The sequence below is a fragment of the Canis lupus genome, chromosome 1 (genome assembly GCF_003254725.2).
Source record: "Canis lupus dingo isolate Sandy chromosome 1, ASM325472v2, whole genome shotgun sequence".
Taxonomy (NCBI): domain Eukaryota; kingdom Metazoa; phylum Chordata; class Mammalia; order Carnivora; family Canidae; genus Canis; species Canis lupus.
The window spans coordinates 27,349,805-27,363,345 of NC_064243.1; the positions used below are offsets into that span (position 1 = coordinate 27,349,805).

General features: G+C 35.0%; 1 long non-coding RNA gene across 4 annotated transcripts in view; it reads right to left on the bottom strand.

Annotated features, from left to right (window-relative positions):
• LOC112643766 (uncharacterized) overlaps positions 1–13,541 on the bottom strand; it is a 107,597-nt gene that overhangs the window by 16,636 nt on the left and 77,420 nt on the right. For 2 of the 4 annotated variants that reach the window (XR_007412128.1, XR_007412125.1), the window contains 3 exons: positions 13,232–13,354; positions 5,206–5,282; positions 578–980 (listed from right to left, as the gene is read on the bottom strand). This is a non-coding gene — a long non-coding RNA (uncharacterized LOC112643766). Of the gene's footprint in view, positions 1–577; positions 981–5,205; positions 5,283–7,660; positions 10,828–13,231; positions 13,355–13,541 lie in introns of those variants that run through there. The other 2 variants (XR_007412126.1, XR_007412127.1) reach the window with 2 other exon arrangements.

The window sequence follows — 13,541 nt, forward strand, 5'->3', positions numbered from 1 at the left end:
GTCAAATATCTTTATATTTGCAGAAATGATTTATGGAGTTTCTCCTTAAACATCATTAAATTTGACAAATTATATTAATTTATTTCCTGATGTTGAGTAATCATGGAGCAAAACTAACTTGGTTATGATGGTGACTTTTTTTAATGTATTGTTAGATTCTGATTATAATCATATGTGATATTGATCTATAGTTTTTTTATGTTAAACTTTAAATTAGATTTTGGTATCAATGCTATATTTGCTTCATATAAAGATTCTGCTTTGGACAATCTCAATAGCATTTAAATTATCTGCTCTTTAAAGTTTTAATAAAATTCTCCTTTGAACCTGGCCTCACCCCATATGTTTTATTTTCTAGCCAGTAAAGGAATCAATATTGGCTGTTGTTTAGCATAAAGTTTTGTTTCTTGCCAAAGCGAATTTGCAGAAACAGATATCAGTAAAGTCAAAGTAATGAAAGCCAAATATAAAGAGCAAATCTAGAAAGTGGTAAGAGGGGAAAAGAACACTTTACATGTGAGAGAACTATTTAATTCAATTAATAGTCAATATCTTTGAGAAACTATGGAGGCCAGCAGAGAGTACAACATCTTTTTATTTTAGTTGTAATATATTTGACATATAACATTGTGTAAATTTAGTGTGTACAATATGTTAACTTGATATATTTGTATAATGGAGCATGATTGCCATTGTAGTGATAATTAGCACCTCTATCACATTATGTAATTATCAATTCTTGCTAGGAGACTAGAACTTAATTATTCCAACCAATTAATATAATGAGACAACATCTTTAAAGTGCTGAAAGAAAAAAAGAAAAGTTTCAACCCAAAATTCCATATACTTTATTAATGGAGAAATAAAGACATTCTCAAATGAAGAGAAATTAAATAAGAGTACATAGTCCAAGCAGATCTTCACAGCAAGAAACCCTTGAGGCTGGAGTTCTGAAGGAAAAAATGATAAGTGATGGAAACCTGGATCCACAAATAAGAATGAAGAACATCAGAAATGGTCACAGAAGAGCATCAGTCTGAGTAAACAGAAAAGACTTGATTTTTGCTTTTTCATCTTAATTTCTTTATAATCAATATCACTGTTTAAAGCAAAATATATCATTATCTTATGTGGTTTGTAACCACATACTATATATAATAACTGAATATATATAATAACTATATATAATATAGTTGTAATATATATAATAACTATAATATAAAGGATCAGAATATGTCAATATGGACCTTGTATAGTTGTACATTTTCTATATTTTATATGAAGCTTTAATGCATAAATGTATGTGAACTCTGACAAATTAGGGATATATATATTGCAATCCCTAGAACAACCACGAACATGAATAATGCAAAGATGTACAGCTAAAAAGCCAATAAGAAAAATAAAATGTGGGACGCCTGAGTGGCTCAGCGGTTGAGTGCCTGCCTTCAGCCCAGGGCATGATCCTAGAGTCCCAGGATCAAGTCCCACATCGGGCTCCCTGTAGGGAGCCTGCTTCTCTCTCTGCCTATGTCTCTGCCTCTGTGTGTGTGTGTCTCTCTCATGAATAAATAAATAAAATCTTAAAAAAGAAAAAGAAGTGTAATTCTGAAAAATAAGAAAAATCAGGAAGAGGGAACAGAGGAACAAAATACAGAAAAGACAAATAGAAAACAAATAATAAAATGACACATCCAATTACAAACATATTAATAAATAAAGGTCTAAGCACTTCAATTACAATATACAGATAGAATGGATTTTAAAAAAAGCATGACCCAAACATATACTATCTGGAAGAGCTGCACTTTAAATATAAAGACAGAAGTGGATTGAAATTGAATAGATCAAAAGGAAAAGTACCATGAAAACAGAGATATAAGAAGGCTGCAGTGGCTATCTTAAAATAAGATTTTTTCAGAATAATTCTATATTTATTATTATTGTGGCTATAAACTGTCTTCTTATAGTCAGAGGTTGTTCTGTGCTATAAAACAAGATGGCTTATGATTAAACTTAGCTAAAATTTAGTACAGGAAAGAAATAACAATGACAAATCAGAAAAAATAAAAGGGACCATAATAAATAATAATATAACACTGAAAGTAATGGCAGCTCTTTTTAAAAGATAAAATAAAATTGGCAACGCTTTAGCTACATTAGCTAAGAAAAATTAAAGAAGCCTCAAAAACCAAAATGGCTGCATTACTCAGCCATTAGAAATGACAAATACCCACCATTTGCTTCGACATGGATGGAACTGGAGGGTATTATGCTGAGTGACATAAGTCGATTGGAGAAGGACAAACATTATATGGTCTCATTCATTTGGGGAATATAAAAAATAGTGAAAGGGAATAAAGGGTAAAGGAGAGAAAATGAGTGAAAATATCAGTGAGGGTGACAATACATCATGAGGGACTCCTAACTCCGGGAAACGAATAAGGGGTAGTGGAAAGGGAGGTGGGCGGGGAGTTGGGGTGACTGAGTGACGGGCACTGAGGGGGGCACTTGGCGGGATGAGCACTGGGTGTTATCCCATGTCGGGAAATTGAACTCCAATTAAAAAAACAACAACAACACCAGAATGAGAAATGGAAGAGAAAACAATACAGCAGATAACCGTAGAAATACAGAGTGATAACAGGTTACTATAAATAAATATATACTAACAGTAAGATTCTTAGAAAAAAAAAACCCAGATAATTCTTAAAAATTTACAAGTTACTAAGATTGAATCATGAATCTTGGATCCAGGAAGTAGGAAATCTTAGATGAATAACAAGAATGGAAGTTGAATTAGGAATTAAAAATCTGCCAGCACAGAAAAACCCAAGACCACGTGGTTTCATTGGTGGATTCTACCAAATATCTAAAAAAATTAATGACAACCTTTATCAAAATCTTGCAAATAATGGAATAGAAGGAACGCATCCAAAATTAAAATAAGATTTTAAAAAGACTTAAAGAGGGCAGCCGGGGTGGCTCAATGGTTTAGCGCCTGCCTTCGGCCCAGGGTGTGATCCTGGAGACCCGGGATCGAGTCTCACATCGGGCTCCCAGCATGGAGCCTGCTTCTCCCTCTGCCTGTGTCTCTGCCTCTCTCTCTCTCTGTGTGTCTCTCATTAATAAATAAATAAAATCTTTAAAAAATAAAAAAAAGACTTAAAGAATGTCACCAGAGATAAGAAGGACATTACATAATAATAAATCAGCCAATTCATCAGAAACATGTAAGAGTAATAAATGTTTATGTGCCTGATATCAAAATTTGCAAATACTGTAGACAAAAATTATAATTCCCCAGTCATCGTTGGAGATTTTAATACTCCTCTTGAAAATTTTTTTCAAAACCTAGACAATATAAAGTCAGAAACATACAGAAGATTTTTATAAAACTATCAACACCTTGACCTAATTGACATTTATAGATCCCTACAGCAGATATTTTAAAGAATATATGAGAAGAATCCTTTCAAATGTAATATGGCATAGTACATTTGTCAAGGTGGAGAATATATCCAGCCACAAACAAGTTCTATTCAGATTTTCAAAATGATGAAATCATACCAAATATGACAGAATTAAGTTAGAAACCAATAGTCATAAGGTATCTAGAAAAACTCCAAATATTAGGAAATTAAACATTTTAATAAGACATTAATTAAAGAAAATAATCACACGGAAGTTAGAAAATATTTGGAACTAAATGATAATGGAAATGTAATACATCAAAATTTGTGGTTGATAGCTAAAGCAGTGCTTAGAGGGAAATTTATCACTTTTAATACTTTTTTAGAAAAGACAAGACCTAAAAATCAAAGATCTGCATTCCAATCTTATGAAATTAGGGAAAGAAGCAAATAAGCAGAAGAAAGGAAATCATAAAGATAAAAGCAAAAAATCAATCAAATATAAATTAAACAGAAGAAAAAAGTGTCTCTTTGAAAAGATTAATATAATTTATAAAAATTAATACAATTTATAAATATATGGAACAATGTGTATAACTACAACTTATAAAAAATATAAAATTGTATACGAGATACAAATTGCCAATATCATAACCACGGGGCATGATTTTATATTCTACAATTATTAAAAATGCAAAACAAGACTACAATGAGATATCACTTCACATGTTAGAATGGCTACCATCAAAGTAGATAAGAGATGACAAGTGTTGGTGAGGATATGGAGAAAAGAAAACTCTTGTGTTCTATTGGTAGGAATGTAAATTAGTGTGACCACTATGGAAAACAATTGGGAAGTTCCTAAAAAAATTAAAAATAGAGCTACCAGATGACCCAATAATCCCCTTCTGGGTATAGAAATAAAACAACTATCCAAAAGAAATAAAATAACTATCTTAAAAAGCTATCTTACCTCCCTGTTTATTGTGGCATTTTTTTTACAATAGCCAAGACATGGAAAAAACCTAAGTACCCACTTATGGATGAATGGACAAAGGAAATATAGTGTGTATATAGTGTGTATAAATATATATATGTATATATATACACAATGGAATATTATTTAGTGACAAAAAGAAGGAAATCCTGCTATTTGTGATGATAACATGGGATGTATCTTGAAGGTATCATACTAAGTGAAATAAGTCAGACAGAGAAAAACAAATACTGTATGACCTCACTTATATGTGGAATCTAAAAAATCCAAATTTATAGAAACAAAACAAATTGGTGGTTGCCAGAGGTGGGAGGTAGGGGTGGGATGGGAGTAATGTGGGAAGGCAATCAAAAGTTACAAACTTCCAATTACTTTTTTAAAAAAGATTTTATTTATTCATGAGAGACTGACAGAGAGAGAGAGAGAGACTGAGAGACAGAGAGAGACAGAGAGAGAGAGGCAGAGACACAGGCAGAGGGAGAAGCAGGCTCCATGCAGGGAGCCCGACGTGGGACTCGACCTGGGTCTCCAGGATCGCGCCCTGGGCCGACAGCGGCGCTAAACCGCTGAGCCACCCGGGCTGCCCCAAACTTCCAATTATAAGATGAAAAGGTTCTGGAGATACAATGTACAGCAAGGTTACTACAGTTAACCATGTTCTACTGTATATTTCAAAGATGCTAGATGTGTAGATATTAAAAGTTTTAATCACACACAAACACATACAAACTATAACTTTATGAGGTAATGGATGTTAACTGAACTTGTGGTAATTATTTTGCAATATATACTTACATCAAATCATTATTTTGTACATCTTGAACTAATACAATGTTATATGTCAGTTATATCTTAGTAAAACTGGAAAATATCTGAAATAAATAAATGAATAAAAATAGTCATACTTTAAAAGATCATAAGACAGTGTTATGCACAGCTTTTGCCAATAACTATGACAATCTAAATGAAATAAAAAATGTTCCTAAGAGAGGCGTGTGGGTGGCTCAGGCAGTTAAGTATCTGATTCTTGGTCTCAGCTCAGGTCATGATCTCAGCGTCCTAGGATCAAGCCCTGTATTGGGCTCCATGCTCACTGAGGAGTCTGTTTGAGATTCTCTCCTTCTCCTTTTGCCCTTCCCCCTGCTGGTGCAAATGTGCTCTCTCTCTCTCTCTCTCTCTCAAATGAATAAATCTTAAAAAAATTCTTAAGAAACACAAATTACCACACCTGATCCAAAAAAGAAATTGAGAATTTAAATATCTCTGTATTAGCTACGGAAACTAAATTCAAAATTAAGAACTTTTGCACAAAGAAAACTTTAGACCAGAGGTCTTCACTAGTCATTCTTATTAAATGTTTAAGGAAGAAATAAGACTATCTTAAACAAATTCTTTTAGAAAACAGAGGAAAACGCTCAATAGTCAACAAGGTTAGCATTATACTGACACTAAAAGACATCACTTTGATATGCCATGTGAACAGAAATGCTAAATTCTTTAACACAATTTTGCCAAATTAAATCCAGAAATATGTAAAAAGGATCATACTTTATGACCAAATGAGGTTGAACTTTTGAAAATAAAATAATATATTTCACCACTAACAGTGTAAAGACAAAAAATCCAATTATTTCAATTGATGCAGAAAAAGCACTTCATGAAATTTCAGTACCAATTATGAAAAATACTGTTTTCCTAAACTTGATTTAATATCTATGCATACTTACAGATCACATCATATTCAGTATGAAAACAGAATGGTTTCTCTTAAGATAAAAAGAAGATAAGGATGTCTGACTACTTTCACTGTGTCTATTCATCATTTCACTTGAGTCTTCACCAAGGTAATAAGCAAGAAAAACTAATAAAAAAAAGCATACAGATTGGAAAAGGAGAAGCAACGTTCTCTTTATATATAAAATGATGTGTATATAGAAAATTTTGAAGAATCTACGAAAAGTTTCTGGAACTAGTAAATGAATCTGATAAAATTGCATGATACAAGTTCAATAAACCAACTCTATTGTGTTTCTACATACTAACAATGAACAATTGAATTTTTAAAACTATTTAATTTAAGATTTGCATAAGAATAGTTTGGGATAAATTTACTAAAAGATGCGTAAGATCTCTACACTAAAAACTACACCACCTTGCTATGAGAAATAAAAGCAGATCTAAATAAAAGGAGAGATATACATATTCATGGATTAGGAGATTTAAGATCACTAAGATGGCAATTCTCCCTAAATTGATTATACATTCTAGACAATACACATCAAGGTCCCAATAGGCTTGTTTGAAGAACTTAAAAATCTGCTTCTACAATTTACAAGGAGAAGCAAAGGTATAGAAGAACAATAATAGTTTTGAAAATGAAGAGCTAAGTTGGAGGCCTTACACTATCCAATTTCAAGTTTTACTGTAAAGCTATAGTATTTGAGACAGTATGGAAATGGTTTAAAAATAAACAATTACATCAATGGAATAGAATCAAGAAATAGAGCCACACCCACAATTTCAATAAAAGTGCCAAGGTAATTCAATATGGGAAGGATAGTCTCCTACACAAAATATGCTGAAACAATTGTATATCTCTATAGGCTTTTTAAAAATTAACTTTGACATTTGCCTCAAATTATAAGCAAAAATGAACTCAAAATAGATCATACATCGGGATGCCTGGGTGGCTCAGGGGTTGAGTGTCTGCCTTTGGCTCAGGGCATGATCCCGGGATCCTGGAATGGAGTACCACATTGGGCTCCCTGCGTGGGGCCTGCTTCTCCTTCTGCCTGTGTCTCTGCCTCTTTATCTGTGTCTCTCGTGAATAAATAAATAAAATCTTTTTAAAAAATAGATAACAGGGATACCTGGGTGGCTCAGCGGTTGGGCATCTGCCTTGGGCTCAGGTCGTGATTCCGGAATCGGGGATCGAGTCCCGCATTGGGCTTCCCGCAGGGAGCCTGCTTCTCCCTCTGCCTATGTCTCTGCCTTTCTCTCAGTCTGTGTCTTTCATGAATAAATAAATATATCTTTTTATTTTATTTTATTTTTTTTATTTATTTTTTTATTTTTTAATTTATGATAGTCACAGAGAGAGAGAGGCAGAGACACAGGCAGAGTGAGAAGCAGGCTCCATGCACCGGGAGCCCGATGTGGGACTCGATCCCGGGTCCCCAGGATCGCGCCCTGGGCCAAAGGCAGGCGCCAAACCGCTGCGCCACCCAGGGATCCCAAATATATCTTTTTAAAAATAGATCATAGATCTTAATATAAAAGCAATAAGACTCATAAACACATAGAAGAAAAATATTTGTGATACTGAGCTAATCAGAGATTTTTTAAAAGATTTTCTAAATAAGTCACAGAAAGTCCCAATTATGAAAGGCAGCACTGATAAATGGATCCTAACAAAATTAAAACTGAATACCCTTAGAAAGACACAATGAGAGAAATTAAAAGGCAAGCTGCAGATTGAGAGAAAATATTTGCCAAGCATATGTCTATCAAAGGGCTTGTGCCCAGAATCTATGGAGAATTCTTGTGATCCAATAGTAAGTGATCCCAATGAAAAATTTGGCAAAAGATTGATTTGAACAAATTCTTTTTGTTTGTTTTATTCTGTTTTGTTTTGTTTTCGACAGACAGTGAGAGAGCACAAGTGGATGGAGAGAGAGAAGCAGGCTCCCCACTGAGCAGGTAGCCCAACGTAGGGCTCCATCCTAGGACCCTGGGATCATGACCTGAGCTGAAGGCAGACACCCAACTGACTGAGCCACCCAGGTGTCCCTGAAGAAATTCTTCACATAAGCAGAGACACAGATGACAAGTAAGCATAAGAAAATGTACTCAACATCTTTAATCATCAGGGGAATGCGAATTAAAACCACAGTGGTATCCTACCACATACCCTTTAGGATAGCTAAAATTAAAAGACTGGCAGTAGCAAGTGCTGGTGAGGAAATATGGAACCACTGGACTCTCATGCAGTTTTACTGGACCTACAAACCATTACAGTATGTTTGGAAAACAGTATGGTAGCATTCTTGAAGTTTACACATAAATTTATCATCTGATTGAACAATCCCATTCATGGATATTGAAGTGATAAATTAAAGATATGTCCACATAGAGACCCTTATATGAATATTAGAGCAGCATTATTCACAGAAGTTGAAACAACTGAATTCCAATTGATGAGTCCACATTATGAAATACTCAGCACTATCATGGAACACAGTATCAATATACATAGCCTGAATGAGCCTGAAAACATCATGTTAAGGGAAATAAGTCACACCAAAATGCTATATATAGTATGATTCTTTTATATAAAATTCTAGGAAAAACAAAATTCTAGTGTCAGAAAGAACAGTAATTTCTGAAACCAAGAATTGAAGGAAGACATGAACTTCAAAGAAGCAAGAGGGACTCTTTGAGGGGGATAAACAGTGTATATTTTTATTTGGGTGATGATTATATGATTATATAGAATTGCCAAACTTATCAAACTGTGCAATTAAAAGGGGTGCATTTATTTTATGTAAATTACATGTCAATAAAGCAAGGATGGGGTGGAGGAACTTCAAACTGAATTATATTAAAAGTATATCATCACAATTTGTGGGTTTAAACTAAATAAGTTCTTGAGGGAAATTTAAAGCTTTAAAGTCTTACATAAAAAAAAAGGTTTTAAGTCAATAATCCAAATTTTTGTCTTAGAAAAAGAGCAAATTAGGCCTCAAGAGGAAAGGAAATACTAAAGAGCATAAATATATAAAGTAGAAAACAATACAGAAAACTTTACAAGCTCAAATTCGATTCTCTGAAAAGATTCTTAAAAATTGATGAAGTCCAAGCAAGACGGAAAAAGAAAAATACAATGAACCAAAGCTATGACTGAAAGAGAGAATATTCCTGAGATCCATCAGCCATTACAAGGATCCTAAGAGAATACCATAAATAACTTTATGTCAATATATTTAACATCTTAGATAAAAGCTAGCCAGGTGAAACAGTAGTGGAGACTATCCTGCAGAAGGAGCAGCTCGTGCACAGACGAAAATGTGGCCCTGTCTGGAATGGCATGTAATTTTGACAGGAAGGTGGAATGCAAAGGAATGAAAAGTCGGACTGGAGAGTTCCGTGGAGGTTGACTCACACGCTTGGTCCTGCAAGCTGCGTTCAGGTCTCTGAATTTTATCCTGGGACCTTAACATATATGTGTTTTGGAAAGATCTAGGCAGCAGGATTAGGGAGAAAGGGAGAGTCAAGCTTCTATTGCAGTTATGCTGGCAAAACAGAATGGGTGCCTGAAGCAAGATGCCGCAGCAGAGAAAGAGGAGAAAGGTGAAGAGAACCAAGTTGGCCTCCCCATCTACCTCCCAAGTAGTTTCTTACTTTCCTCTGCTGGTGCAGAAGAGGGTGTAAGGGGCATCAGTGAGTCGCAGGCTTGGACTGACATAGCTGATGGTGCTTCCTGAGAGGAGAGACCAGAGGAGCAGGGCTATGTGATGCTCCTTCCTTCCCTTGGATAGAACCTCAAGCGTGTGCACTTCATCTGCTCCTAACAAGGATGTGATGCTCAGTGGATATCCACATCGTTATTTCACATGTAATTCTGTCGTGCTTCAACAGGAATATACCATACTCTTGTCTACTTCTTTGGTCAGACAATTATCCACCCAGGAATAATTCTGATATGAATTTGCAAATTAAGTTCGATGGACAGATGAAATTGACTGATTCTCTAACCAAAAGCATCTTCCCTGGCCAAATGAATTCTGTTAGTTGAGCTATGTATTTTTAAGAGCAAGAAAATATGCATGCACAAAAAGCCCTGTCCCTTTTTCTTTTTTTTCCTTTCTTTTTCTTTTCTATTTTTTTTAAAAAGATTTTATGTATTTACTTGAGTAAGAGAGAAAGAGATAGAGAGCAGGAGCAGTGGGAAGGGGCAGAGGGAGAAGCAGACCCCCAGCTGAGCATGGAGCCCAACATGGGTCTCAATCTCAGGACCTGGAGACCATGATGTGAGCTGAAAGCAGATGCTTGGCCAACTGAGCCAGCCAGGCACCCCTCTTCTTTTCTTTCCATTCTTTTTCTTTCCTCTTTTTGATCTTCATCTCTTTTCTTCTCTTTCCTCCCACTATCCCTCAATTTCTCCTCCCAATTCCCTCTCTTTGTTTGTTAATCTGAGAGAAAAATTTCTCCAAACTGGAACTCTTATCATTGATTGGTTTTAGCACAAACATGAGCTCTAAAATCTGGAGTCAGGTAAACATGTGATACTGAGCTTGACATTTCCATGGGGAGTTCCATCAAATATCTCCTTCTTACCATCTCCTGCTCTTCACATGACCCACAGTTTAACTTCTGCAGAGATTACATTCTCTCCCCCAGGTGATATGCAGATACAACCTCATGGAAAGAAGTTTAAAAATAATTGTAAGCTCATTAGACATGGCAGGATCCAGAGGAGAGGGAGCTGAATGGATGAGGGGAGAGTGGATTCAGGAGATGAGAAAGGGCACATGTTTCCACTTACAAGCAAGGGCTTTAACACTGTGCCAAACAAAGCTGCTGGTGGATCAACGTAGAGCAAGCACATGAGCACACACCACTGCATTGGACTTTGACAAAACAGTTTGGCTGAAGCAATAAAACAATTTTAAGGTAACCTTTGTGGGGACTTTCAATCATTGCTCCATTGCAATCAACACATGATATACAAGGCTGATGAAAAGAGCAATGTGCTGGGAAGCCGGCCATGAACTCAAATTATGGGTTTTCCATTGACTTGCTATGAGAATTAAAAAGACTTTTTAATTCGCCCGACCTTCAATGTCCTGAGCCATCAAAAAATAAAACAATACTTGCTACCTCACAAGATTTTATGAGAATATACTGAGATCTATCTTGTGAAAAATTCCCCAGTATAAATTATTTCTATTACCATTATTATTGAGAAACAATGTTCAGACAGAGAGTATTTAATTTTAGAAAAGCAAGGCACAAAAAAAATAATTTGTGGCAAAAAAAATTCTTCTGTATAAAATGCTGACCTCCTCCTAAAATCTGACATAAGATAGTGAGCATTTTAATACTCAGTGGAGACCATTACTACAATAAAATCTTCCTGCACAGCTAATTTTTGGTTTGGTTTTTGTGGAATAACCATCACATGGAGTATCAGTTAATGGAATAAAAGCTGGAACTATGAAAATAGATTTTAGTTTTTTTAAAAAAAAATATTGCAAAAGTCATTTTGGCAGTGGAATGAACTTCTTGGCAGATATGATAGTAATAGCCCTTTGCTGTAATGGAATTATAAGAAGCATTTAAAAATTTTAGCTTTGGAGGGGAATTCATTTTTGTTTTTTTCAGCATGTATTTAATTGCTGAAAACAATATTACCTAATTTCATTTCAGCTTCTGTAACAACTAAGCAAAAATCATGATACTTATGTAAATTTATGTAAATAAGATACAGAAGGTCATTGGGAATCAAGACCTCTTTATGCTTTCATCACCAAATTGGAGCTGTAGCTCCAATTCTGGTAATGAATTTGGACAACTCTCAAATTTCAGTTTTTGCTAATAAAGGCTACTAAAATAAACCCAAAACCTCTGAGTAAATTCAGTACATCCTAGAACATGGCCTCCAGGCAGGCAAATCTGGTTCACTGGGGATGATGATTTGATCAATGATAAGTGAACAATTACAGTCCATATAACTAGACCCTGAACATAGTCATATTCAAATATTTAATGGAATAAATATTAAAACATTCCTTTCTAATAATGATGACTAGATCTCAGAAACAGAAATAGATAGCTAGGGTTTAGTTTCTTTAAAATTCATATGCAGAGATGTAGGTTATATTTTCCATAAGACATAGCAACCTACTTAATGTTAAACTCGCTAGAGAGATTAGTGTCTAACTTGACAATTAAAATGCAGACACACAGGCACGCACACAAAGAGTGTACTGCAGCTGCTGCCCTTTGTCACTTAGCTAGTTAGAGCAGAGGACAGTTAACTCCACACCACTCTGCTGAACTGAATCTGGCTTTCTGTAGGAAATACCACAGTTATGATCTTTACAATGAAGAGCTCAAAAGCAGGGAAATTAGTTGTTTTGTCTACTTCATATTGCCATCTTCTGATCAGCATTGCACATTTAATAATAATAAGAGAATTATGACCATGTTAGGGGCAAGATAGTTTTATTACATCTATTGTTATGGGAAAACTTAATTTAACCATCGTGAAAAGAGACACAGCAGCACATGAACAAAGCCTGGACAAAAGAACACAGGAAAAGGAAAAACAGTTGGTGCTGCAGTAATGCGGCTGGGAGTGAATTTCATTTTTGTACATTTTGTTGTTGTTTTTAATGTTTTTTGTATCTTTAAACCCCTAATAGAGTAAGTAGAAAGTGCCTTTCAACCTAGGATATATACACAGAGAATTTTTAGTTATGGAAGCATAAACTCGTCTTGTTTAATTTTGTACCAGCTGTGAAAGAAATGTTAACACAAATGATACATAAAAAAAGTTGTGTTTGGGGAGTAGGTGGTTAGCTTAATCTGAGAACAATTTATTTTTGAGCATTACCTTCATCCATTTCTATAAAAGCCTCATGGTAGGAACACACAATCTAAATTCTTTGCTTCAGCAGATTTGTCAGGATGGAAGGAGACAGTTATGTTTTAATCATGAGATCACATTATTCTAAGAACTTGAAAACGATATATTTGATTTTCTTTAAGAATCTCCTATAATTGAGGGTTATTTTAATAGCTCGATAACTTGCCTTACCAATTCTGGGCTCTCACTCTCCATTCCTCTTGCCTCCCGATGTAGCAATACAGGATACATCTTCTCGAGTCCTCTTTCCTCATGAATGCTCTCCTGCTAAACACTTGGGTGACTTCCCAGTACCTGTAGAACACTTTTGATAATTGGTTTTTTCCCCCAAAAGCTTTCTATAATTTGTTCCTGCAAAAACTGTACAACCTTCTCTTCTAGATTTCCAACAAAAAACTTCAATTTCTCCTACTTGAAAATCTTCCCACAACTTCCTGCTTCCTTAAAAACTACCCTGTCTTCCACTTTAATTTCTGGACCA